We start from the raw sequence: 18694 nt of genomic DNA on the forward strand, positions 1-18694 counted from the left end.
GACTCAAATAATATTCATGGATAGATATGATCATAAATCACAATTCATCGGATCCCAACAAACACACCGCAAAAAGTCATTACATCGAATAGATCTCTAAGAACATCGAGGAGAACATTGTATTGATGATCAAAAAGAGAGAAGAAGCCATCTAGCTACTACCTACGGACCCGTAGGTCTGTGGTAAACTACTCACACATCATCGGAGGGGCAAGGGTGATGATGAAGAACCCCTCCGTGATCGTTGCCCCCTCCGGCAGAGTGCCGGAAAAGGCCTCTAGATTGGATCTCGTGGTTCTGGAACTTGCGGCAGCTGGAATTGTGTTTCGTCGACTCCCCTAGGGTTTTTGGGATTTTAGTATTTATAGAGCTGAAGGTCGGTGGAGAAGCTTCCCGTGGGCCCCACTACCCACCAAGGCGCGCTTGGGGCCTCTGGCGCGCCCTGGTGCCTAGTGGGCCCGTGTGACGCCCCCGATTCAATCGTACACTAATCATACACGCAAACGTGTACGATCAAGAGCAGGGACTCACGGGAAGGTATCACAACACAACTCTAAAAACATAAATAAGTCATACAAGCATCATAATACAAGCCAGGGGCCTCGAGGGCTCGAATACAAGTGCTCGATCATAGACGAGTCAGCGGAAGCAACAATATATGAGTACAGACACAAGTTAAACAAGTTTGCCTTAAGAAGGCTAGCACAAACTGGGATACAGATCGAAAGAGGCGCAGGCCTCCTGCCTGGGATCCTCCTAAACTACTCCTGGTCGTCGTCAGCGGCCTGCACGTAGTAGTAGGCACCTCCGGTGTAGTAGGAGTCGTCGTCGACGGTGGCGTCAAGCTCCTGGGCTCCAGCATCTGGTTGCGACAACCAGGTAGAATGGAAAGGGGGAAAAGAGGGAGAAAAGCAACCGTGAGTACTCATCCAAAGTACTCGCAAGCAAGGATCTACACTACATATGCATGGGTATCTGTGTAAAGGGGCAATATCGATGGACTGAACTGCAGAATGCCAGAATAAGAGGGGGATAGCTAGTCCTGTCGAAGACTATGCTTCTGGCAGCCTCCATCTTGCAGCATGTAGAAGAGAGTAGATGGTAAGTTTACCAAGTAGCATCACATAGCATAATCCTACCCGGCGATCCTCTCCTCATCGCCCTGTTAGAGAGTGATCACCGGGTTCTATCTGGAACTTGGAAGGGTGTGTTTTATTAAGTATCTGGTTCTAGTTGGCATAAGGTCAAGGTACAACTCTGGGTCGTCCATTTACCGAGGGACACGGCTATTCGAATAGATAAACTTTCCTGCAGGGGTGCACCACATTACCCAACACGCTCGATCCCATTTGCCCGGACACACTTTCCTGGGTCATGCCCGGCCTCGGAAGATCAACACGTCGCAGCCCCACCTAGGCACAACAGAGAGGTCAGCACGCCGGTCTAAATCCTATGCGCGCAGGGGTCTGGGCCCATCGCCCATTGCACACCTGCACATTGCGTACGCGGCCGGTAAGCAGACCTAGCCTCCCTACTACAAGAGCAGGTGTTCCAGTCCAATCCGGCGCGCGCCGCTTAGTCGCTGACGTCAAGAAGGCTTCAGCTGATACCGCGACGTCGAGTGCTCATAACTGTTCCCGCGTAGTTGGTTAGTGCGTATAGGCCAGTGGCCAGGCTCAGATCAAATACCAAGATCTCGTTAAGCGTGTTAATTGAAGTATCCGCGAACGCCGACCAGGGCCAAGCCCACCTCTCTCCTAGGTGGTCTCAACCTGCCCTGTCGCTCCACCACAAAGTGACAGTCGGGGGCCGTCGGGAACCCAGGCCCACCTCTACCGGGATGGAGCCACCTGCCCCTTCAGCCCCCCATCTCCGAACAGTATCATAAGTAATGTAACAGTATAAAGTATATAGCATATGCCCGTGATCACCTCCTGAAGTGATCACGGCCCAGTAGTATAGCATGGCAGACGAACAAGAGTGTAGGGCCACTGATGGAATACTAGCATCCTATACTAAGCATTTAGGATTGCAGGTAAGGGTAACAACTGTAGCAACAATGACAGGCTATGCAGCAGAATAGGATTAACCGAAAGCAGTAACATGCTACACTACTCTAATGCAAGCAGTAGAGAGAAGGAATAGGCGATATCTGGTGATCAAGGGGGGGCTTGCCTGGTTGCTCTGGCAAGAAGGGGTCGTCAACACCGTAGTCGTACTGGTTAGCAGCAGCGGCGTCAGTCTCGGTGTCTAGCGAGAGAAGAGGGGGAAGAAACAATAAATATAATGCAAACATATGCATGCCGATGCATGACATGACAATGAGCGGTGCTAGGTGTGCCCTAACGCGGTAGGAGGTGATACGGCGAAGGGGGGAAACATCCGGGAAAGTATCCCCGGTGTTTCGCGTTTTCGGACAGATGAACCGGAGGGGAAAAGTTGTGTGTTTGCTATGCTAGGGATGTGTGGCGGACGAACGGGCTCCGTATCCGGATTTGCCTCGTCGTTCTGAGCAACTTTCATGTAGAAAGTATTTTCATCTGAGCTACAGTTTATTTTATATGATTTTCTAAAGTTTTAAATCAAATTTAGAATTTATTTAATTAGTTTAGTTCAACATTATCCAGAATAGTGCATGCTGACGTCATCATGACGTCAGCAGTTAACAGAGGTGTTGACTGGTCAAACTGACGTGTGGGTCCAGTGGGACCCACCTGTCATACTCTGTTTAGGTTAATTAGGGTTTAGCTAAACTAATTACTGTTTAATTAAACTAACAAGTTAATCAGATTAATTAAATAGGATTAATTAACTTAATTAATTCACTAATTATAAATTTTATTAATTCATTTTTATTTTAAAACGTTCTGGGCTTGGCCCACCAGTCATTGTCACAGGGGGGCGGGGCCTAGCTGTCATAGGCCCCTGTGGCCTATGCGGGTCGGGCGGGCGTAGCGGGCGACGGGAGCCAGCCCGCAGGGGCGCACGCTAGTGGGCGGCGACAGGCGTGGGCCAACCGGGTAGTGGCCGCGGCGGCTGGAGGCGGAGCGGTCGCGAGGGGGGGGCGAAGGCGACCGCAGGGCGCCGGAGTGGCGCGACGAGGGGGCGTGGCTGGCACGGGGCGGTGGAACGAGGCCGCAGGGGCGCGCGCGAGGAGAGGCGTGGGTAGGCGCGGGCGAGCGCGGGGAGCGGCAGTGGTAATGGAGCGGCAATAGCAGCTACAGAATAGCGATGACAGCGGCAACAACCAGCATTTGGCGCTGTAGCGCGGGCCGGACGGGCGCTGGCGCGCGCATGCGTGGGACGAGGCCGCGGCGAGTGGAGCGGCAGAGCGAGGCGAGGCTCGGGCGCGCGCAAGCGGGGGCACGCCGGGCGGGGCAGCGCGCGGCGATGCAGGGTCAGGGCATGGCGCGGGGTGCGGCCCCGAGCGGCGAGCAGGGGAGGGGACGAGCACATGCGAGGGAGAGAGAGGAGGGGGGCCTCACTGGGTGTCGTAGGGAATGGGGCAACGGTGCGTGAGGAGGAAGTCGGAGACGACGGCGAAGAAGGAAGCAGGCCAGCAGGGAGGAGGTGCCGGCAAGGTCGTGCTCCGGGCGGCGACGGACGGCGTCGGGCGGCGGGTGGTGTCGAGGCGGCGGGGTTGGTCGACGGGGTCGGGGCGGTTCGATCCCTTCCCCGATCCAGATCGGATCGGGAGGTGGGGGCTGACGAGGGGGAGTGGGGGAAGTGGGTGGTGGCTAGGGTTGGACATGGGGGAGTGGGAGGTTATGGGGAGTGAGGGTGGGCTTGGCCGGCCGGCAGCTGGGCCGTGGCCTGCTGGGCCGAAGCCCAAGGGGCCGGGGGGGGGGGCTTTCTCCTTTTTGTTTTCTGTTAGTTTTGTTTTGTTTTCTTTTATTTATTTCCCTTTTCTGTTCTTTTTATTTTAGAGCCTTTTAGCATTTTCTAAAAACGAGTTTCCTTCACAACAATTACCTACGTAATATCTGGCACTAACCGAACATTTTGTTTTAATGTTTGAAAACTTTTGTTGTATGCCATATTTGGAATTTGAATTTTGAATCGGTTTTTGAACTAACGAGGAATTAGCAACAGTAACGGAGGTGATGTGGCATCATTAGCAGAGTTTTACTGTAGCTTAATTATCCGGGCGTCACAGCCCGATGGGCCTCCTCCGGTGCACTTCCTTGGCCTCCTGGGTCTCTTCTAGGCAGAAAAAATCTTCAAAAAGTTTTGTTGCATTTGGACTCCATTTGGTATTGATTTTCTATGAAGTAAAAAACAGCAACTGGCACTGGGCACCATGTCAATAGGTTAGTCCCAACAACTGATATAAAGTTGCTAGTAAATGAGTATAAAACATCCAAGAATGATACTTTAATAGCATGGAACAATCAAAAACTATGGATACGTTGGAGATGTATCACACATCTTCATTTGCACCCACTTCCATTCCCGCATCTGTGGAGTTCATCCCCTGTTCTTCTGAGCACTTGTCCTGAGGCAGCGGTAGTACCGCTCATGCGGTACTGCCGTTGGTCCAGCTCCGTGACTACTACCGCTTATTCCATGTGTTTTGTTGCCTCCTCGCGTGATACGTCTCCAACGTATCTATAATTTTTGCTTGTTCCATGATGTTATATCATCATTCTTGGATGTTTTACAATCATTTTATAACAACTTTATATCATTTTTTGGGACTAACCTATTGACATAGTGCCTAGTGCCAGTTGCTGTTTTTCGCTTGTTTTTTTATTTCGCAGAAAATCAATACCAAACGGAGTCCAAATGCAGCGAAACTTTTTGGAGATTTTTTCTGGACCAGAAGGAACAACTTGGGCCAAAGAAGTACCAGAGGGGTGCCCCGAGGGGGGCACAACCCACCTGGGCACGCCTGGGGGCCCAGGCGCACCCTGGTGGGTTGTGCCCACCTCGGTGGCCTCCCGCACCGCCTCTTTGCTCTATAAATACCCCGAAAATCCAAAAACCCTAGGGGAGTCGACGAAACACAATTCTAGCCGCCACAAGTTCCAGAACCATGAGATCCAATCTAGAGACCATAATGGAGGGGTTCATCATCCTCATTGGTGCCTCTCCGATGATGCGTGAGTAGTTCATTGTAGACCTACGGGTCCATAGGCAGTAGCTAGATGGCTTTATCTCTCTCTCTCTCTCTCTCTCTCTCTCTCTCTCTCTCTCTCTCTTTTGATTCATAATACAATGGTCTCTTGGAGATCTACTTGATGTAACTCTTTTTGCGAGGTGTTTGCTGGGATCCGATGAACTTTGAGTTTATGATCAGATCTATTTTTATCCATGAAATTTATTTGAGTTTTGATATATTATATGCATGATTGCTTATAGCCTTGTATTTCTTCTTTAAATCTTTGGTCTAGTTAGGCCAACCAGATCGTTTTTTCTTGCCATGGGAAGAGGTGCTTTGTGATGGGTTTGATCTTACGGTGCTCAATCCGAGTGATAGAAGGGGACATGACACGTATGTATCGTTGCTATTAAGGATAACAAGATGGGGGTCTATTCCTACATGAATAGATCTTGTCTACATCATGTCATCGTTCTTATTGCATTACTCCGTTTTTCCATGAACTTAATACACTAGATGCATGCTGGATAGCGGTCGATGTGTGGAGTAATAGTAGTAGATGCAGGCAGGAGTCGGTCTACTAATCTTGGACATGATGCCTATATAATGATCATTGCCTAGATATCGTCATAATAATTTGAAGTTCTATCAATTTCCCAACAGTAATTTGTTTACCCGCCGTATGCTATTTTTCTCGAGAGAAGCCACTAGTGAAGTCTACGGTCCCCGGGTATATTCTTTATCATATTTGCTTTCTAATCTGTTATTTGCCTCTTTTATTTTCAGATTTGTTATTCCAAAAACCCAAAAATACCTTGCTGTAATTTTTTGTTATTCATTTTATTTTGCGTTTCCGCGAGATCTATTTATCCAATCTACTACAAACCAATCTATCTTTTACCCGGGAGGGATTGACAACCCCTCTTACGCGTTGGGTTGCAAGTATTTGTGCTTTATGTGCAGGTACCGTTTACATAGTGTTGTGTGGTTCTCCTACTAGTTCGATAACCTTGGTCCCATCACTGAGGGAAATACCTACCGTAGCTATGCTGCATCATCCCTTCCTCTTCGGGCAAAATACTGAGGCGGACACGAGCCATCAAGAAAGGATTTCTGGCGCCGTTGTCGGGGAGACATCATCATCTATCAAGTTCCTAATCACAAATCTCATCTCCTTGCAATTTACATTATTTGCCATTGATACGTCTCCGTCGTATCTATAATTTTTGATTGTTCCATGCAAATATTATGCAACTTTCATATACTTTTGGCAACTTTTTATACTATTTTTTGGGACTAACATATTGATCCAGTGCCCAGTGCCAGTTCCTATTTGTTGCATGTTTTATGTTTCGCAGAAACCCAATATCAAACGGAGTCCAAGCGGGATAAAAACGAACGGAGAATTATTTTGGAATATTTATGATTTTTGGGAAGTAAAATCAACGCGAGACGGTGCCCGAGGGGGCCACGAGGCAGGGGGGCGCGCCCCAGGGGGGCAGGCGCGCCCTGGACCCTCGTGGGCACCCCGTAAGGCGATTGACGCTCTTCTTTTGCCACAAGAAAGCTAATTTTATGAGAAAAATATGGGCGAAAGATTCAACCCAATCGGAGTTACGGATCTCCGGATATAAAAGAAACGGTGAAAGGGCAGCAGAAGAGAACGCAGAAACAGAGAGAGACAGATCCAATCCCGGAGGGGCTCTCGCCCCTCCCACGCCATGGAGGCCAAGGACCAGAGGGGAAACCCTTCTCCCATCTAGGGAGGAGGTCAAGGAAGAAGAAGACGAAGGGGCCCCCTCTCCCCTTCTCTTCCGGTGGCGCTGGAACGCTGCCGTGGCCACCATCATCATCAACGCAATCTTCACCAACAACTTCACCGCCATCATCACCAACTCTCCCCCCTCTATGCAGCGGTGTAACCTCTCTCTTACCCGCTCTAATCTCTACTTAAACATGGTGCTCAACGCTATATATTATTTCCCAATGATGTATGGCTATCCTATGATGTTTGAGTAGAACTGTTTTGTCATATGGGCTATTTTATGATCAAGATTGGTTTGAGTTGCGTGTTTTATTATTGGTGCTGTCCTATGGTGCTCTCCGTGTCGCGCAAGCGTGAGGGATCCCCGCTGTAGGGTTTGCAATATGTTCATGATTTGCTTATGGTGGGTGGCGTGAGTGACAGAAGCACATGCCCGAGTAAGTAGGTTGTTTGCGTATGGGATAAAGGGGACTTGATACTTTAATGCTATGGTTGGGTTTTACCTTAATGATCTTTAGTAGTTGCGGATGCTTGCTAGAGTTCCAATCATAAGTGCATATGATCCAAGTAGAGAAAGTATGTTAGCTTATGCCTCTCCCTCAAATAAAATTGCAATAGTGATTACCGGTCTAGTTATCGATTGCCTAGGGACAAATAACTTTCTCGTGACAAAAAGCTCTCTACTAAAACTAATTTAGTTGCGTCTTTATCTAAACAACCCCTAGCTTTTATTTACGCTCTCTTTATTTTCTTGCAAACCTATCCAACAACACCTACAAAGTACTTCTAGTTTCATACTTGTTTTAGGTAAAGTGAACACTAAGCGTGCGTAGAGTTGTATCGGTGGTCGATAGAACTTGAGGGAATATTTGTTCTACCTTTAGCTCCTCGTTGGGTTCGACACTCTTACTTATTTAAAGAGGCTACAATTGATCCCCTATACTTGTGGGTTATCAAGACCTTTTTCTGGCGCCGTTGCCGGGGAGCAATAGCGTGGGGTGAATATTCTCGTGTGTGCTTGTTTGCTTTATCACTAAGTAATTTTTATTTGCTGTTCTTAGTTGTTCTTTATCTTTAGTTATGGATATGGAACACGAAATACCAAAAAAATTAGATGTACTTGCTACTCATGGAGATGGGAAACCTCCTAAAACCCTCGATGCTGGTTATGTGAAAGATATTATGTACTACTTTGATAATCTCGATAAAACCCCATTCAACTATGTAATGGGAGACACGTTGGATCAATGCAAATACTTTAGGGATTATCGCTTGACTCAAAAAGGGAAACTATTATGGGATCAAATTCATATGTTGAAGTGGTATGCTAGGCAACTATGCTTGAGATATGATTATACTTGTTGCTCTAGGATGAATTCTCCACACCTTCCCTTTTCATGCAAATTTAATGATAATGAAACCTTGGCTTCTTATGCTAGAGGTATATATGATTACTATGATGTGGAACAAATAGAAGAATTTGTTGCTTTTATGGGTGCTTATGAAATTGAATCTATGTTCAAAGAGTTTGAAAATCTTTATGATGCTGTTTATAGACCTGAAAATTTTGCCATACTTAAATATTGCTATGATAATTATGCTTCTAATGCCTATGTTGAACCATATATTGAGGACTACTCCGCTGTCCAAGAAGAGACTAATATTTTGCAGGAGTCTATGGAAGAAGAAATTGATGAAACTGTGAGCTCATTGGATGAAAAAGATGATGAGGAGAGCGAAGAACAAAAGGAGGAAGAGCGGATTAGCTACCCGTGCCCACCTTCTAATGAGAGTAACTCTTCAACTCATACATTGTTTAATTTCCCTTCGTGCTTACCGAAGGATGATTGCTATGATGACTATTATGATCCCGTTGATTCTCTTGAAATATCCCTTTTTGATGATGCTTGCTATGCTTGTGGCCAAGATGCCAATATGAATTATGCTTATGGATATGAACTTGCTATAGTTCCTTATATTAATCATGAAATTGTTGCTATTGCACCCACGCATGATAGTCCTATTATCTTTTTGAATTCTCCCGACTACACTATATCGGAGAAGTTTGCCCTTATTAAGGACTATATTGATGGGTTGACTTTTACCGTTGCGCATGATGATTTTGATGAATATAATATGCATGTGCTTGCTGCTCCTACTTGCAATTATTATGAGAGAGGAACTATATCTCCACCTCTCTATGTTTCCAACAAGATAAAATTGCAAGAAACTGTTTATACTATGCATTGGCCTTTACTAGGTGTGCATGAATTGTTCTTTTATGACATGCCGATGCATAGGAAGAGAGTTAGACTTCGTCATTGCTTGATATATGTTGCCTTGTGCTCACTACTAAATGCCAAATCATTGCTAATTAAAATTGGCTTTGATATACCTTGGGATCCGGGTGAATTCACTACTTGAGCACTATATGCCTAGCTTAATGGCTTTAAAGAAAGCGCTGCCAGGGAGACAACCCGGAAGTTTTAGAGAGTCATTTATTTCTGTTTTGTGCTCTTATAAAGTTTAGAAATAAAAATAATGTGCCAAGGTTTGCCTTTAGGATGTTTACAATGCATCTTGGTTTGTGCGGTGCAGGACAGAAACTTTGGCTGTAGTGCGCGATTTTAATTTTTTTACTGGAATGTCAAATGGTTCTGATTCTTTTTGCACTGTCTTTCTATACAAATGTTTTATTTTTCCTAATTTTGGAAGAATTTTTCAAGTATCAGAAGTATGGTGAATGTTCAGATTATTACAGACAGTTCTGTTTTAGACAGATTCTGTTTTTGATGGATAGTTTGCTTGTTTTGATGAAACTATCGATTTATATCAGTGGATTAAGCCATGAAAAAGTTATACTACAGTAGACACAATGCAAAAAAAATATGAATTGGTTTGCAACAGTACTCAGAGTAGTGATTTGCTTTATTATACTAATAGATCTTACCGAGTTTTCTGTTGAAGTTTTGTGTGGATGAAGTGTTCGATGATCGAGAAGGTCTCGATGTGAGGAGAAGGAAGAGAGGCAAGAGCTCAAGCTTGGGGATTCCCGAGGCACCCCAAGTAAATATTCAAGGATACTCAAGCGTCTAAGCTTGGGGATGCCCCGGAAGGCATCCCCTCTTTCTTCAACAAATATCGGTATGTTTTCGGATTCGTTTCGTTCATGCGATATGTGCAAATCTTGGAGCGTCTTTTGCATTTAGTTTTCACTTTTTTTATGCACCATGCTGATATGAGATAGTCCTTGGTTTATTTATAAAATGCTCTATGCACTTCACTTAAATCTTTTGAGTATGGCTTTATAGAATGCTTCATGTGCTTCACTTATATCATTTGAAGTTTGGATTGCCTGTTTCTCTTTACATAGAAAACCGCCATTTGTAGAATGCTCTTTTGCTTCACTTATATTTGTTAGAGCGTGGGCATATATTTTGTAGAAAGAATTAAACTCTCTTGCTTTACTTATATCTATTTAGAGAGATGACAGGAACTGGTCATTCACATGATTAGTCATAAAATCCTACATAAAACTTGTAGATCACTGAATATGATATGTTTGATTCCTTGCAATAGTTTTGCGATATAAAGATGGTGATATTAGAGTCATGCTAGTGGGTAGTTGTGGATTAGTAGAAATACTTGTGTTGAGGTTTGTGATTCCCGTAGCATGCACGTATGGTGAACCGTTATGTAACGAAGTCGGAGCATGAGGTATTTATTGATTGTCTTCCTTATGAGTGGCGGTCGGGGACGAGCGATGGTCTTTTCCTACCAATATATCCCCCAAGGGGCATGCATAGTAGTACTTTGCTTCGAGGGCTAATAAACTTTTGCAATAAGTATATGAGTTCTTTATGACTAATGTGAGTCCATGGATTGTACGCACTCTCACCCTTCCATCATTGCAAGCCTCTTCGGTACCATGCATTGCCCTTTCTCACCTCGAGAGTTGGTGCAAACTTTGCCGGTGCATCCAAACCCCGTGATACGATACACTCTATCACGCATAAGCCTCATTATATCTTCCTCAAAACAGCCACCATACCTACCTATTATGGCATTTCCATAGCCATTCCGAGATATATTGCCATGCAACTTCCATCATCATCATATACATGATTTGAGCATTTATTGTCATATTGCTTTGCATGATCGTAAGATAGCTAGCATGATGTTTTCATGGCCTGTTCGTTTTTAGATGTCATTGCTATGCTAGATCATTGCACATCCCGGTACACCGCCGGAGGCATTCATATAGAGTCATATCTTTGTTCTAGTATCGAGTTGTAATATTGAGTTGTAAGTAAATAAAAGTGTGATGATCATCATTATTAGAGCATTGCCCCAGTGAGGAAAGGATGATGGAGACTATGATTCCCCCACAAGTCGGGATGAGACTCCGGACGGAAAAAAAGTCAAAAGAAAAGAGAAGGCCCAAAAAAAGAGAAAAAAACAAAAAAAGAGAGAAAAAGAGAGAAGGGGCAATGTTACTATCCTTTTACCACACTTGTGCTTCAAAGTAGCACCATGTTCTTCATATAGAGAGTCTCTTGAGTTATCACTTTCATATACTAGTGGGAATTTTCATTATAGGACTTGGCTTGTATATTCCAACGATGGGCTTCCTCAAATTCCCTAGGTTTTCATGAGCAAGAAAGTTGGATGCACACCCACTTAGTTTCAGTTTGAGCTTTCATATACTTATAGCTCTAGTGCATCCATTGCATGGTAATCCCTACTCCTCACATTGACATCAATTGATGGGCATCTCCATAGCCCGTTGATTAGCCGCGTCGATGTGAGACTTTCTCCCCTTTTGTCTTCTCCACATAACCCCCATCATCATATTCTATTCCACCTATAGTGCTATATCCATGGCTTGCGCTCATGTATTGCGTGAGGGTTGAAAAAGCTGAAGCGCGTTAAAAAGTATGAACCAATTGCTTGGCTTGTCATCGGGGTTGTGCATGATTTGAATATTTTGTGTGGTGAAGATGGAGCATAGCCAAACTATATGATTTTGTAGGGATAACTTTCTTTGGCCATGTTATTTTGAAAAGACATGATTGCTTTATTAGTAGGCTTGAAGTATTATTGCTTTTATGTCAAATGATAGACTATTGCTTTGAATCACTCGTGTCTTAATATTCATTCCATGATTAGATATGTGATCAAGATTATGCTAGGTAGCATTCCACATCAAAAATTATCTTTTTTATCATTTACCTACTCGAGGACGAGTAGGAATTAAGCTTGGGGATGCTGATACATCTCCGTCGTATCTATAATTTTTGATTGTTCCATGCCAATATTATGCAACTTTCATATACTTTTGGCAACTTTTTATACTATTTTTTGGGACTAACATATTGATCCAGTGCCCAGTGCCAGTTCCTATTTGTTGCATGTTTTATGTTTCGCAGAAACCCAATATCAAACGGAGTCCAAACGGGATAAAAACGGACGGAGAATTATTTTGGAATACTTATGATTTTTGGGAAGTAAAATCAACGCGAGACGGTGCCCGAGGGGGCCACAAGGCAGGGGGGCACGCCCTGGACCCTCATGGGCACCCCGTAAGGCGGTTAACACTCTTCTTTTTCCGCAAGAAAGCTAATTTTATGAGAAAAATATGGGCGAAAGATTCAACCCAATCGGAGTTACGGATCTCCGGATATAAAAGAAACGGTGAAAGGGCAGCAGAAGAGAACGCAGAAACAGAGAGAGACAGATCCAATCCCGGAGGGGCTCTCGCCCCTCCCACGCCATGGAGGCCAAGGACCAGAGGGAAAACCCTTCTCCCATCTAGGGAGGAGGTCAAGGAAGAAGAAGACGAAGGGGCCCCCTCTCCCCTTCTCTTCCGGTGGCGCTGGAACGCTGCCGTGGCCACCATCATCATCAACGCAATCTTCACCAACAACTTCACCGCCATCATCACCAACTCTCCCCCCTCTATGCAGCGGTGTAACCTCTCTCTTACCCGCTCTAATCTCTACTTAAACATGGTGCTCAACGCTATATATTATTTCCCAATGATGTATGGCTATCCTATGATGTTTGAGTAGAACTGTTTTGTCATATGGGCTATTTTATGATCAAGATTGGTTTGAGTTGCATGTTTTATTATTGGTGCTGTCCTATGGTGCTCTCCGTGTCGCGCAAGCGTGAGGGATCCCCGCTGTAGGGTTTGCAATATGTTCATGATTTGCTTATGGTGGGTGGCGTGAGTGACAGAAGCACATGCCCTAGTAAGTAGGTTGTTTGCGTATGGGATAAAGGGGACTTGATACTTTAATGCTATGGTTGGGTTTTACCTTAATGATCTTTAGTAGTTGCGGATGCTTGCTAGAGTTCCAATCATAAGTGCATATGATCCAAGTAGATAAAGTATGTTAGCTTATGCCTCTCCCTCAAATAAAATTGCAATAGTGATTACCGGTCTAGTTATCGATTGCCTAGGGACAAATAACTTTCTCGTGACAAAAAGCTCTTTACTAAAACTAATTTAGTTGCGTCTTTATCTAAACAGCCCCTAGATTTTATTTACGCTCTCTTTATTTTCTTTCAAACCTATCCAACAACACCTACAAAGTACTTCTAGTTTCATACTTGTTTTAGGTAAAGTGAACACTAAGCGTGCGTAGAGTTGTATCGGTGGTCGATAGAACTTGAGGGAATATTTGTTCTACCTTTAGCTCCTCGTTGGGTTCGACACTCTTATTTATCGAAAGAGGCTACAATTGATCCCCTATACTTGTGGGTTATCAGCCATTCGCCTCTCGTTTTCATCTCCCCCACTTCACAAAAAATTGCCGTTTTATTCGCCCTCTTTTTCGTTTGCAGTTTTCTCGTCAGATCTGTTTTTGTGTGCAATCTTGTTTGCGTAGTCATGATGACTCAAGAAAACACCAAGTTGTGTGATTTTTCCAATACCTATAATAATGATTTTATTAGCACTCCGATTGCTCCTCCCGCCACTAGCGCAGAGTCTTGTGATATTAATGTCACTTTGTTGAATCTTGTTATGAAAGATCAATTTTTTGGTACTCCTAATGAGGATGTCGTGTCCCATCTTAACACATTCGTAGAATTATGCAATATGCAAAATAAAAAAGATGTGGACAATGATATTGTGAAGTTGAAATTATTTCCGTTTTCTTTGCGAGATCGTGCAAAATTTTGGTTTTCTTCTTTGCCTCGCAATAGTATCGATTATTGGGATAAGTGCAATGATGCTTTTATTACTAAGTATTTTCCGCCCGCAAAAGTTATTTCCCTTAGAACACAAATCATGAATTTTAAGCAACTTGAGCATGAACATGTTGCATAATCTTAGGAAAGAATGAAATTGGTGCTAAGAAATTGCCCTACTCATGGTTTAAATCTTTGGATGATCATACGAAATTTTTATGCGGGATTGAATTTTGTTTGTAGAAATCTTTTAGATTCCGCCACGGGTCGTCCTTTAATGGAAATTACTGTGGGTGAAACTACTAAATTGCTTGATAATATTATGGCAAATTATTCACAATGGCATACCGAAAGAGCACCTACTAGTAAAAAGATTATTTTGGTTGAAGAAATAAATTCTTTGAGTGAAAAAGTTGACGCTCTTATGAAATTGGTTTCTAATATAAGTGCTCCTATTCATCTTAATGATGTGCCTTTATCTACTTTGATTGAGCAAAATAGTGATACCGTAAATGTTAATTTTGTTTCGCAAAACAGTTTTAATAATAATGCTTATAGAGGTAATTTTAATCCTAGGCCTTTTCCGGGAAATTTCTCTAATAATTATGGTAATTTCTATGGTAATCCCTCTTACAATAATAAGAAGAACACCTCTGATCTTGAGAATAATATTAAAGAATTTATCAATGCTCCAAAAGTTGTCAACAATATGATAGAAAAAAAGTTGAATAAAATCGATGATATGTCTAGAAGCATTGATAGAATTTCTCACGACGTAGAAAATCTCAAGTTGAAATTTTTTGTGCCTAAGGTTGAGGAATCAATTAAAGCTTTATATAGTTCTATGGATGAAAGTAAGAAAAGAACCGCTATGCTTAGAGCTAAAAGAGAATTTTTAGAAAGAGCGTTTTCTTGTGATTGCTTTCATAAAAATGAAGAAGATCTTAAAGTGATTGGTTTTTCTTCTATTGATTCCTTGTTTAGTAAAATTTAAATTGATGACAAAGCGACTAAAGAAGAGTCAACTTTAGTTAGAAGGTGTCCCGATAATTTGGAGGGTGAAAATATTGTTGAGAAAATTGATGAAAGTGGGTTTGGAGAGGTCAAAACTTTAACTAGTGATGTGCCCACTCTTTTGGATTACAAAGACTTTAATTATGATAATTGCTCTTTAATTGATTGTATTTCTTTGTTGCAATCCATGATAAATTCACCCCATGCTTATGAATGAAATGAAGCTTTTACTAAACAAATAGTTGATGCCATGATGAAAGCTTTGGAAGAAAAGTTCGAATTAGAGATTTCAATTCCTAGAAAATTACATGATGAATGGGAACCTACTATCAAAGTCAAGATTAAAAATTATGAGTGTTTTGCTTTATGTGACTTGGGTGCTAGTGTTTCCACAATTCTGAAATAATTATGTGATGTGCTTGGTCTTACCATGTAGCGACCCAACCTCAGACGGTCAAGTCTCTGTGTATCTGTGCCATCCCTGGATCAGTATGCTGGCACGCACAGTACATCGATTTATATATCAAAGTGCAATCACATGTAAAAATAACGTAAAACTGATATATACCTCATAAGTCTCAGCGGAAACAATCGAACGGGTGTGGAGTCCCATCAACGCCAACGGCAAGTTGAGTGTAGACCGTAACCCTAAAACGTAACTCTTACTCGTCATAGAAATTCCTGCAACATAAGACGTTGCAGCCCTGTAGGTCAGTACTTTGAATGTACTGGCAAGTCACATCAATAAGAATAATGAACCTATTTGTACATGCAATTTGGCTGGTGGAAAGCTCTAAGTTTAGTTTTTGCATAAAGCTAGTTTTTCCCTAGAATAAAAGATATTATTCTATCACTACAGGATAGCATATGATGAGTTGGCAAACCCAATTCAATCCATTCCCCAAAGTTTTTAAAACCCAACTGTTTAAATTAAGGATGGTGAGATCTCCCGACATTTCCACTACTAGATGCTCAAGTTGTCCGTAACCGGGGACATGGCTAATCGATTAGGTTTTAACACTCTGCAGAGGTTTGCGCACTTTTCCCCACAAGACTCGATCGCCTCCCTTGAAGTTCTCGCACTGCCTGGCGTTTGAGAACAGGATGACCGAGACATAGTCTTTCGAAAGTATTTCCCCTTAACCCACGGATAGGCCGGTACACCTACTCATTCTACATCTGCTAGCCTATCCCAGAAGAGGTCACACTATCTACTCAAATAAGCCAGAGCCCATATTGTCTTGTGGCTGCACATGTAAGCTTCTAGACATGTAAACACCTTTGATCCCTTTGACCTGGGCGGACGGACCACTAGTGGTGCACCACCATGGATTTCCCATGCGTGCCCCACTATATTTCGCCACCATTCAAACCAAGTTTCCGCCCAGGTAGTTCATTTAATTCTTGGTCCTAATTACTACTTTATCACTCAAGTCTCGCCATGAACACTTCCCAATCCACGTCTAAATTTGCGAGGCAGAAATAAACTTACACGGTGGTGACAAGGTTGTATGGTGCAGACCTACCTCAAATGAACTACTAGGTAAACGCATAGCCATCATAAGATTCCTACCATGCAATCCTATTGCAAAGGACTAAGTGCATAAATAAAACATATGTAATTGGAAGAATGGTCAAATGTGAACTTGCCTGGTAATAGTTGATGAAGATTATACCGCTCTCAGAATTTTACTTATTAGAACTATTCGTCACTCTCCGATGAAAATCTATAAAGTCAAACGTTGCATTCACATAAGCAATCATTTCGGAGAACCAAATAACATGTAACATGAAAAGACTTGGAAATCCAAATGAAAACACCACACACTTAACTATAAAAAAATATTGTGTGCAAAACACATGTGACATACGGTTCAAAATTGTGATGTGAACTATAGTGCGTACAAGGCATAGGAGTAAAACTATCATGGACAGATCCTAAGTGGGTGAAAATATGGGACAACGGTCCAAGTTATAGGATTTGTCTATGGTGACAAAGGATAAAAAGAATCAACTCAATCGGAGCTACGGTTTAGGAGATATGGCGAGTTGAAGTTTGAATTCAAATGTGAATAAAGTTCAAATTTGAATCTGACAAAAGTTTATAAATATGATATCACTAGATACAACTAATCATGATGAATAATTTGCCGCTGATTTCATCGAGTTTGGATCTACGGTTAAAAAGTTATGGCCAATCTAAGTTTAGGGGCTAAACCGAAAACTCACGGACTTGACTGTGAAAGTTTTATTCGCGACCAGGTCCCTGGCCATGTGGCAGATTTCTAATAGCTGAAGACTGTTCACTCCAGCAGCTATACGACGAACGACCACTAAGTAAAATAAAACCACTACCGCGGCTAAATAAGAAGAAAACCGGATACCTATTTTCACTAAACCGCGCAGTTTAATAAAACCGCGGTTAACCGATCTAATACTAAAAAAATAAAAAATAAACGAACGAGAGGGGGCTCGTCTTACGGTAGCGACGACGACGTACAGGAGGCAGCGGCGCTCGCGTTAGGCAGCGGACGGGGCGACGGCTGCGGTGGCCTCCGACGGCGGGGGAGAAGGCGAACGAGACCGACGTGGAGTGGGCGGTCCGGTGGTGGAGGCGGCGTGCGTCGGGGTGGCCGAGACGGACGGAGCGAAGGTCGGCGGCTCTGTGCTCCGGCGAGGACGCGGGTCGTCGGGGCGGCGTCTCCGGCGAACCTAGGGGCAAAGCAACATGTCAACGAGATGCGGTAGATCGAGAGAGTGAGATTGATAGAGAGAGTGGAGGCCGGCGTGGTCTACTGGCGACAAAAACAACGGTGAGGTCCTCCGGTGCCAGTGAGATCCAACTGACGAAGGCGGTGGCTCGGTTGAGCGAGGGGGTGAGCAAAGTGGCAGAATCGAACGAGGGGCGTCGGGGGCATTTATAGGCGCTAGGAGGGGCTGCGGAGTTGTCGGGATGATGCTTATCCCGAGAGGGATGCGGCCAGCGGGTTCGGGGCACGGGCGCATGCTCTATCTGAACGGGAGGAGCGGGAGGTTGGAGATGACACGGGCGGGCCCCATCTGGCAGCGGCAGCTGCCTGCGAGCGAGAGGTCGACGGCGGGCGTGCGAGGCGGTGGCCTCCGGGCGCTGGGAGCAGACCGCGGTGCTCCTGGCCTGGCGCGGCTTGCTGTGGCCATGGGCCGGCTCTGGCCAGCAGTGGCTGGGCCTACGTGCGGGTGCGCGTGCGTGTTTTTTTCACAAAAAAACTTTCCGAGGCCAAAACGAAACCAAACAAAATCCTAAAAATACCACGATAATTTCTAAAATTTACCTTAGAATATCTAGAGCACAATGAACATTTATTCAAGCATAGAAGAATTTGAAAATATTTTCCTAATGCATTTAATGCACTTTTTGCAAATCGAATAAATACCAAATAAGTTCTAAAAACTCCAACTAATATTCAAATGAAACTTCCATCTCTTTTATATTTTGAGGAAGTCATCTTATCCCCTCTCCTTTATTTAGTTTTTTGAGTGGAAAATAATATTTGAACATTCGAGAAAACTCCAAAATGCAATAAATCATGATATGCAAATGATTTCAAATATTATTTTAAAATAACGTCTATTGGTTT

At 43.7% G+C, this 18694-nt stretch overlaps 2 long non-coding RNA genes across 2 annotated transcripts; both read right to left on the reverse strand.

The window, feature by feature from the left end:
- Window positions 1-230: 230 nt before the first annotated feature.
- On the reverse strand, window positions 231-16206 carry LOC141020993 (uncharacterized). The gene is made up of 3 exons (XR_012180988.1): window positions 15646-16206; window positions 15507-15571; window positions 231-862 (listed from the first exon to the last, which is right to left on the reverse strand). It is a non-coding gene; the product is annotated as an uncharacterized lncRNA (long non-coding RNA).
- Window positions 16207-16726: 520 nt separating this feature from the next.
- On the reverse strand, window positions 16727-18096 carry LOC120975822 (uncharacterized). The gene is made up of 3 exons (XR_005771295.3): window positions 17874-18096; window positions 17559-17789; window positions 16727-16804 (listed from the first exon to the last, which is right to left on the reverse strand). It is a non-coding gene; the product is annotated as an uncharacterized lncRNA (long non-coding RNA).
- Between the last annotated feature and the right edge of the window lie 598 nt (window positions 18097-18694).

This window comes from Aegilops tauschii, chromosome 3, assembly GCF_002575655.3.
Source record: "Aegilops tauschii subsp. strangulata cultivar AL8/78 chromosome 3, Aet v6.0, whole genome shotgun sequence".
NCBI lineage: Eukaryota > Viridiplantae > Streptophyta > Magnoliopsida > Poales > Poaceae > Aegilops > Aegilops tauschii.